Source organism: Parambassis ranga, chromosome 24, assembly GCF_900634625.1.
Source record: "Parambassis ranga chromosome 24, fParRan2.1, whole genome shotgun sequence".
In the NCBI taxonomy this organism is placed as follows: Eukaryota; Metazoa; Chordata; class Actinopteri; family Ambassidae; genus Parambassis; species Parambassis ranga.
In genome coordinates, this window is record NC_041043.1 from 7,856,755 (window position 1) to 7,866,145 (window position 9,391).

Sequence of the window (9,391 nt, forward strand, 5' to 3'; positions counted from 1 at the left end):
CCCTGGGAAGACTCTTCTAAAAGCAAGCTCCTGTGTTTATTCTGCTCCTCGACCAATATTATCAAATGAAAAAAGTGAAACTGCAGCGCTAGTGAAAGGTCTGACAGGGCTCAAGGTTTATTTACTGTGAGATTTGAGACTGAACAATTGCAAACTGTGGCTGAGAGACAAACCAACAACCCTAAAAAAAAAAAAAAAAAAGATTCTGCCGGCGCTTTAATTAGTAAAGACAAGCAAACACACACACCTGCACCTGTCTACATAATGCACATGCTCAGACAGATTCTTCCCACTTCAGAGCTTGGCTGTATTTCTTTGTCATATCTGAGTCATAAGGCTCTAATATATTTCAGCAGCAAAGGGGTAAAAAAAAATCACAGGAGTGAGTCTCAAGAGCAGCAGATAATGAACCACAACATGCATAGTGACACCAAAAAACTAAAATCATGTTTTATTCACAAAGACAATGAGGATGGCTTGCTGGCACAGGAAAAACATTCATTCAAAAAACATATGTTGCACCAAGAAAGTTTGCAGCATGAAACTCTGACTCAACATTCTGCAACTTCTTCTGTATAAAGGAAACGAAGGATGAAAGTGAATAAACTAAAACTGCACCAAAGAAGCATAGATGAGAATTTATAGTGCAGCCACAATAGCAGATCAGATAATGAGAGAGAGAGAGGAGAGAGTCAGAGAAGGAGAGTTTTGCGGAATTTGACTGACTGCGTTTTGTGCTGTGTTTGCATTAGAAAGGGTTTGGAGGGATCACAAGGCAACTCAAAATGCTCTAAATAGAATGTTTTTATGTGAGCGCACATTGGGACCGTGGAATGTTGGTTTTCAATCTCAGACACATGCATACACTCGCATGGAAAACCAGCATGGTTGTTTTTTCAATCATCTATTCAAGGGTTTCCTGGTGGGCTTTTTCTCTTCAAAAAAACAAACGTGCATTGAACAAAGATACGCTTGTTACTTATATAGGAAATGTAAATCAAAACATTTAGGAGGAGCCGTGACACTTTATTCAGGGGCTGTAAAAACACTGAAAAGTTGCTATTTTTCACGAGCATCAGATCATTTCTGCTGGCCTATTCTTATCCTGTAAGTGTCCCTATCTACTTTACATGCAACTGTTTGATTATATTATACCCTACTGACTTGCACACATGACTATACACACACCTCCTACTACATTTCAGTTTCAATCTCCAGCATGTGTTATTCTATTCTACCTTACACCCACCCCCCTGGTCCCATCTGGTGCCCATTTTTCCTCTGAGTATACCACTACACCACAACCACGCACATGAGCTGTACATACCTCTGCCAGTAGCGGCACCATTTTAATGGACTTTAGGAGGAAGTCCCTTTTGCTGGCACACTTAATGAACACTTGATAAAAATCAACACAAAAAAAGTTTCTGCCACAAGTTCCAGGAGTAATGTCAAGAGTGGAAAGGAGGGAATTTTTGTGTTAAAAAAAAGTGTTAGATTTAGTGCCTTTATAGTTCAAGTCCATAAACCTTTCATTGGGTTGGGTGGAAATACTGCTCCCAGGGTGGGTGACACATGGGCAGTACTGAAACTTCCCTCCTGCACCACATCCCAGTTGAATTGGGTTCTAGTTATGATATGACTTGGCCACTGTTCCTCCACCTTCTGGAGGGGGCGGGGGTAGCTTCTATGGAGCCATGTTAGTATCAGACAGCTCCTAAGGGACCACTTCTGAACTTCGCACTAAGAGCCAGGGGTCAGAGGTCAAAGTAATAAGGACCTATTATCTCCGCCCTTACTGACTGACTTCCAGTCTCATCACGTCATCGCGGACTAGTGGCTTCCAGTGTGGTCAGCCACTGGTTGGAGCTAAGAGCTTGTTTGTGTTTCAGAGTCCATTCTTTTCATCCAACTTGTGCTCAAACTGGACACTAAACTCATACTTTTTATTGCATAAAAGAGCTGATGATGTGCTAAAAATTGGTTCTGTGTGTGACTGTGAATTTCATGATTAAGTCATAAAAACACAACTGTGAGATATGTGTTCTTGGCAAGTTTCTCTTCACCTGCTACACAGACCTCTGCAAAGTCACTCCGAAAACAGATTTTTCCCTTCCTCCTTCACGAACATCTGGTAAATCAGTTAAAGGTGTCCTTCTCTGTCTTTGTTTACGCACAAACACACAACAGAGCAGCCACACAACTGATGAGCATAACACTGGAAGCTGGGACTTAGTAGCGTGGCAGGGCTCATTCATTTTGTTTGGCGCACAGCAAACCACACCAAAACTATCTGCAGCTCCAAACAACCCGAATCGTAAGGGTTATAAAAATCAGATTTCCAGATTTCTGGCTGGCCCAGAATTGGAAAGTATGTGGTGTGCCGTGTATCTTTGATGAAACAGAGGACTCATGAGATCTTGGCTGGCTCTGTGCCAAGGTGGGACACAAAAATTTAGAGAAGTGAAGAAAGACAGTGGCCACTTTAGAGTCTTTTTCTAAGTTCGGATCTTTTCTTCTTCTTCGTGTGCTGCACACACTAATTTTAGAGGTGGTGCACATGGTTGTTTTTTCTGTATTCCGAGAACAGCCAGTGAGATGACGTCCAGCATAGCTAAGACTGTGGCATCTGTGCTGCAGCTCTGAACACATCAAACAGACGGGCGTCCACAGATTCAGGAGCACGGCAAATATGAAAATTACTTTTCCAGAATGACTGCACGGATGATGGTACATACATATATACAATCTTAGCCTTTCATTCTCCCACGTGCATACATCTGCAAGTACAAGCACACATGAACTATCTGTGAGCACGTGCAACAGATGCACTACTTCCTAATGTATTATAAGAGGCATGTAAGTCTACAAGATTACTAAAAACTATTGTGAACTTGCTCCTGAACTATGTTCTGCTACTACCATTACTGTAAGAGCTAATCATCCATGCAATTACAGTGGAGTTGGCCTGGAGTGACATGCTGAAATCATTACCTCTGGCTGGGACTCAGCGGAATAGACCATTATATAGCCTTATGCTCACAGCAACATAATCTTGCAGTTAGGCCATAGTAGAGTAAAAAGCCTGTATGCCATTATAATACGCTCGAGAACAAGGCAATGAAATCTCATTGATAGAGAGACTATTTTTTTCAGGAGATGATTTGAAAATGATGGACAACTCTTGTATCTTTATATGTTAACATTGCATTTATTATTATCCATATTCTGTTCTCACTGCTTGTATTATAGTCAATGGTATTTAATACAATGAGAGAAAACAGTGGTGTATCTGAAGTCACTGACAAAATGTTCCTTCCTTTTATTTTCAACTCTATGATCAAACAGGAACAGAGTTCAAGATGTGTACCTTGTGGAGTAACACATTTCCACAGAGGATACAGGAAGGAGTTACATATGGGCCACATATGGGCTAACGGGCCCGAGGATGGATTTGCCTGTAGACACTGATCTAAGGTCAGTGTCGTGTGTGCTCCTCTGATGGTTACAGTTAGGTTTGGGGTGAAGGGTAAACCCGACTGATCCTGGAACGTTGCCGAAGGGCGTCTCCTACACACAGAGCATGAAAGGGCCCGTGTGGTTACGGGAGCAGCCTCCATCTTTGTAACAGGAAGTGAAGAGATCAATCAAAGGGAGCTACATGACATCCCCCAGCATGCCTGTTAAATAAATGTCAATCTAAAGATACTGTAAATCTCTTGCATTACCACGCGTAAAGCTTCAAAATGTTGATGTGAATGAAGATAGAATACCAGACCAGAACAATGACAAACTGCAAACAAAACACAGAGCAGCACATTCTCACACATACACATAATAAATTTTATGAATTTCAATACAGCACCTTGAGGAGCTCCAACCCTGGAACCCAGTCTACCAAGCATCAGTCAATCCACAGCAATGAAAGGAGACCTGTTACGGGGTTCAGGGCCTCACTTGGTGGTCTATGAGAACAAGCTGGTGCTGAACCTTTTGTACTTAGAGCAGATTACCAGGAGGCTGCTTCCAGATGCAGCGCACCAGGGGAAACACACTCTCCTTCCCTGGGTGGTATGTGACAAACCCATTCCCCACACTTTTCTCATTAGAGTAATAAGCTTTGTATAAACCTCTGGGCTGCCATTGTCAAGGACACACATACCATCTCTATCCAGCTCTTCATCAATCTATCCATCCATCTATCCATTGCAGATCTCCTTTCTAAAACAATGCAGGTCCAAAAACATTCTGCTGAAGTATTTGCAAGCACCAAGCATGTGCTTTGCAGGAATGTAATAAAATATGAAATAATAATTTCAATAGCATACAATAATATTCTCTGTGCTAAATCACTACCAGCTGATCAGATGCTGTGTGTACAAATCCCACACTGGTAGGTGTATATAATCCTGCAATTGATTAAAGGATGTGGCTGTGTTGGCATAAAGCAGCCATACCTTTAAATGCAAAATGCAAAACTTATTTTAAGCTGGGATGAGGCTATGGGCCTATAAGCAGGCAGCTATCACTTTAATAGTCATTGCAATAATAAATCAGAATTTGTTGCCTCTATATAATGATACATTTTTACTTTTTAACATGGAAGTTCATTGGAATTTACTGAATTTTGGAGCCAGCCTCAAGTGGTCACTCCAGAAAGTGCAGTTTTTGAAAGTTGTCCATTCAAGTCCGTTATTTTGAAAGGAGGCTTCACCAATCCAAATATAGAGGGAGATGAGAGATGCCTGTTTATGTAAAAGGGCAATCGTGGGCCTCAGCCAGTTCAGCTACAATGCGTAACTCACACTCCTTCACCCTGCTCTCCCACAGCCTGTCACTGGCATGGCAAAGTCTGCCTCACCAAGCTTCCTGTGACTCACTTCCTGTCCCGGCCCTGCACCTGCACTCCCCCCCTGGGTGATGTCATGGCAGGTTTTCCTACTTGGAGTCGCACTGCTGAGCACACTCCCCATCTGGCATAATATGCGCATGCATGCGTGTGTTTATGTGTGTACATCCATCAGCGTGGCTGGCTCAGACATCAGTCAGTGGACCTGTGGTGAATGTGGCCCTTCATGGCTTTAGAGATGACCTCTTCTATGCGGCTGTGCAAGGAAAGGTACATCAAACACACAGGGAAGGAACAAGTCAGCCGTAGATGGAACACGGATTCAGTCCCGAAGTTGGATAATTGTATTTTTTTCTCCTTTTCTAAGATATAAATATGTCCTGTCATCTGTTCATTCAATTATCATGTATGAATCCTTACTGAGCTTAACGTAATGAAATTGACATTTATGAGAGTGGAGAAGTTCTGTTTTTCAATGAGAACAAACCTCTAGATATCTGTAGGAATAATTACAGTAGGCCTTTCAACCATCGGTGACCACAGTGAAAATGATAGATTGAGGGGAACACACTACTTGGACAGGCCTATGAGTAAATGGAAATATTGTAAGAGAATGAGTGAATGCTTTTTTCCCCCTATCCTTGGCTGAAAGAAGTGATGTTTTTTTTTTACTAAACCAACTTTTTTTTTTGCTCTCTTCTCCCTCAGATTGAATGTGTATGTACGTGAACGGGCAGGAAATGCCTCACAGCTCCCGTAAGCAGAGGAGAAACCCGTTTGAGGTCAAGGGTTGCAAGAGGAAGGCAGCAGGCATATATCAATATTCATTTCCTTCTCTGGTACATTCCCAGACCTCTTGCAAGTTTTGCTTCTTTATAGTGTGTTATGGATCATTACTTCTTGCTAGCTGCCTGTTGACAACATTAGCTATTCTAATGGTCATGTGTGGGAAACCTTCTTCTTGTGTGTTTGTGGGCACCACATCCTCTGGTTGATGCTGATGGATGGTATGGAAAAGAGGTGAGAGAAAAGGAAGACGTCCAAATGGATTCATGAATTGATTTACATAAAATGCAGAAAATGATACAATACTATGAACACTGTAAGTACACTTAGAAATATTTTTCTTATTCGAATGGGCAGCGTTTAGGGGCCGAAGTTTACCAACATTCAGGGGCTGGCAAAAGACTAAATCTCTGTACTGTCACTGTGCAAACAGCGGGCGTTCTGTTGACTGGGACATAAAATAGTGCTGTTGGGTTTTGGGTTTCCAGAGCGGGATCAGGGCTGCAGTATATTGAGTCCATGTGGGGAGTGCGTTTTTAATCTGAGCCTTACCCACAGTCCTTCCTGTTTCTAATTTGGCGCTGCAGCGGTTTTGTCCCGAGGCCAAGAGCCTCTCTTCCACAGAGTGTCTATTTCCTCTGAAGTGAATAGTAGCAGGTGTGCTGGCCCTGGATCCCTTGGAAGTCTGCTTATGAATGGCCCACATCTCACTCGTTCTCGCCTGTCTTTGTTTTCTTTTTTCTTCCTTTCATTCTTATTTTTTCATTCTGCCTCACATTCTTTCTCTCTTTTTCAAATAACTCCTTTCTTTCTTTGCTGTTATGTCTTCACCACTCTGTGGTCATTCTTTTGTCTCCTTCAGCCCCTTCTTTCATTTGCCCTCTTTGCTGTATTTGGTTTCCACAAGATCAAGGTGTATACTTTGATAAGTCATAAAGCACAAGTTTATGCTGATGAAAACAATAAAAGACAACAGCAAGAACAAGGGCAGCACGATCACATATCAACCCTTTCCACACTTCGGATAAGATAAATCACTAAATCTGTCAAAACATCCAAATTAGGTTTAGAACTCGGTTCACTGAAATTGCCTTTGTTGCGGCAGACAAACCACAAATCTTTAAGCAGTCACAGCCATTACTATTCTGAATAAATGTAACTTACAAATCAGACAGATGTGCACACACTGGGCAAATCCCCTAAATAATACAAACTAATATATACACAGGAGGTGGAGGAGGAGGGTAAAATGCATATGTGTGTGAGAGTCTCAATCTCTTGCACACATTGTCATCAAGCCAGCCTGATGGCCAAGAACTCATCCAATCTGTGAGCAGAGGAGACATGTTGTCATGCTGCTTCAAGGAGGCACTGCGATTGGAATTAACCTCTAGTGACCTTTACTTCTCCCTCCTTTCCCAAAACACACTCCCTAATGAGTTGGGCTTGAAGGGGTACAGCCTTTGTGGTAAGGCAAATAAATCCTATCAAGGCCAAGTCATATTCTCACTTATCTCGGAGAAAAACAAGGCAAAAGAAACCATGCTAGCTGCCAATGACTTAACACAACGATGAAATACGGCTGCAAAGCCATTAAGGAAATGAGAGTCTAACCAAAGGGTTGTTTAACGGGAACACATGAACTCTTAATGATGTTTGTGTTTATTCAATTTTGCTTCTACATCATTTGGCCAAGCAGAATTTGGTGTAAAGGTTATGAGGAGATGTTGTAGATTCTGTTCTCAGAGGCAGTAAGACTAATAAGACTCAGACTTTCAAGCGTTATGTAATATAATATTAATAAAAAGGGCTTTACTGTGTGAGGTGTTGCTGTTCTTCAAATTAATAAATTATTAAAAATTATTTTAATCTGTGTTGTTGCCATTAGGAATCTGTACAATTTTGATATACTCACACACACACTGAGAAGGAAGTCTTTGACCCTTTAGTAACAATGAACGCTCTCCAGCCTCTGTTTAGACCTCATTCCCTTTTCTGCTCTTCTGATTCTCTGCCAAAGTCAACCACGGGCATTTACGTTTCCAGCCATAGTGTTTCCGGCATCTGCACACGCTTATGTTTACACAGGATGTTCAAACTTGATGCAGATTAAACAAATCCAATTTGGAGGCTGGGTTCAATCACCTCCTTTATTTCAACATTAACTAGATGAAGCTGGGGGCCAGATCACCATGACCATTTCCAAGAGGATTGAGTAAGAGTAACGAACTGTGCACCAATAAGTCCAGAAAGTATTTTGAGAGTATTTATATGTGGATAGATGTCATCTGCTAGTTCCCACAGGCCTGCATGTGGTTGAATTTGCTCAGTGCGGTGTGGGTTTTTTTTTTTTTTTTTTTTAAATCTTCAACTCTCTCTGGCAGAGTGTTGTGAGTCCGCTGAAGGCCCATGGGTAGTTCAGCATTTGTGTGGTTCCCACACTTATGGTGTAAATGGAGGTCTGGCTTTGTGCTCACAAGCCCAGACCAAACACACGTAGCACAATTCAGTGTTATGAACATTTAACTTTTTTTTTCATCTTGCATCAGATAATCGCTGATTACTTAAACTCAGGAAACACAGTATAGGTCAGACATCATTCATGCCAAGTTTACTTTCTCATATTGGAGAGTAGAGACATTTGGCTAAGGGTAATCTACAGGCATGCTGGCCCATTCCTCTGTTTGGCCCAAGCTCCAGCCTCACAGGTTCAAGACTGCGATGGGAAATGCTGTGGAAGACTGGATGGTCTCTGACCTTTTCACAAGTACAAAGGGACCTTCTTTGTGTCCACAAGGGCACTCATTTGTTCAACAGGGTTTTTAATTGCTGCTCATTTTGAGTAAACTCAGAGTTTGGCTGGTGTTTGTCTCCTCACCTGCGTCCTCTTTCGCATTAGGAGGGGTTTTGACCTTCCAAGGCACCTGTTTGGCTAATGTCCGGCTGCCCATCTGCTACCAGCTAATGCAGCCATTCCACTTCTACGCAGCAACTTCATTCAGGATGGCTCGCTGTCCGCCTAATTGTATCACATTCTACAGACTTTGTCCTGGCATTCTCTCACCAGCTAAAGGTTGCCAAAATCTCATCCGCCACATCAGAGGGGCCCTATTAACCCCTGACCCCTGGTTGGTGTGTGTGGACAAGGTCGCTCCTCACACCCAACGCCGGGCCCATTAACACGTCGCCCCACAGCAGAAAAACTATTTTGACGGGCTGTAATTGGCGCTAAGTGGTGGTGGACAAAGGCCCCCTCTGTGCTGCCTGCTGGACTGAGCAGTACTGACCACTCTTGGAGCTTCACGCTTGACATTTTCTTTCTGAGTCCAATGTGAGAAGAGAGGAACTGGGGAAGCCCCTTCCTGCACCACCACCTCCTCCATTTCTACATCCCTTCAGCCCTTTCCATTTGCCACGGCGCTCCTTTGAAAACGTGAGATAATGAGGTTCTAGTGGGGAGAACAAGCCAGAGCAGAATTGCATAGTCGAGATCTGTGGAGGCTGATTAATCCAATGGTAGGCCATTCCTTTCAGAGCCAGCCTAATTAGTTTATGTTAGCTGGAGAAGGTCAGGGGGCGTGTTCGACTGAGGCCTTTTCTTTAAATGCCACAATGGTGTGATGATCTGTGGATGCAGGTGCAGCATTCGGCTGCTTTTATGTTGCTGAGCAGCTTTGGGTATTGGTTGTACGGTTGAGCTGCAAACTGGCAAAGACAATGAGGTCTTTTACTTGTGAGTATATGACATTTTTGAAA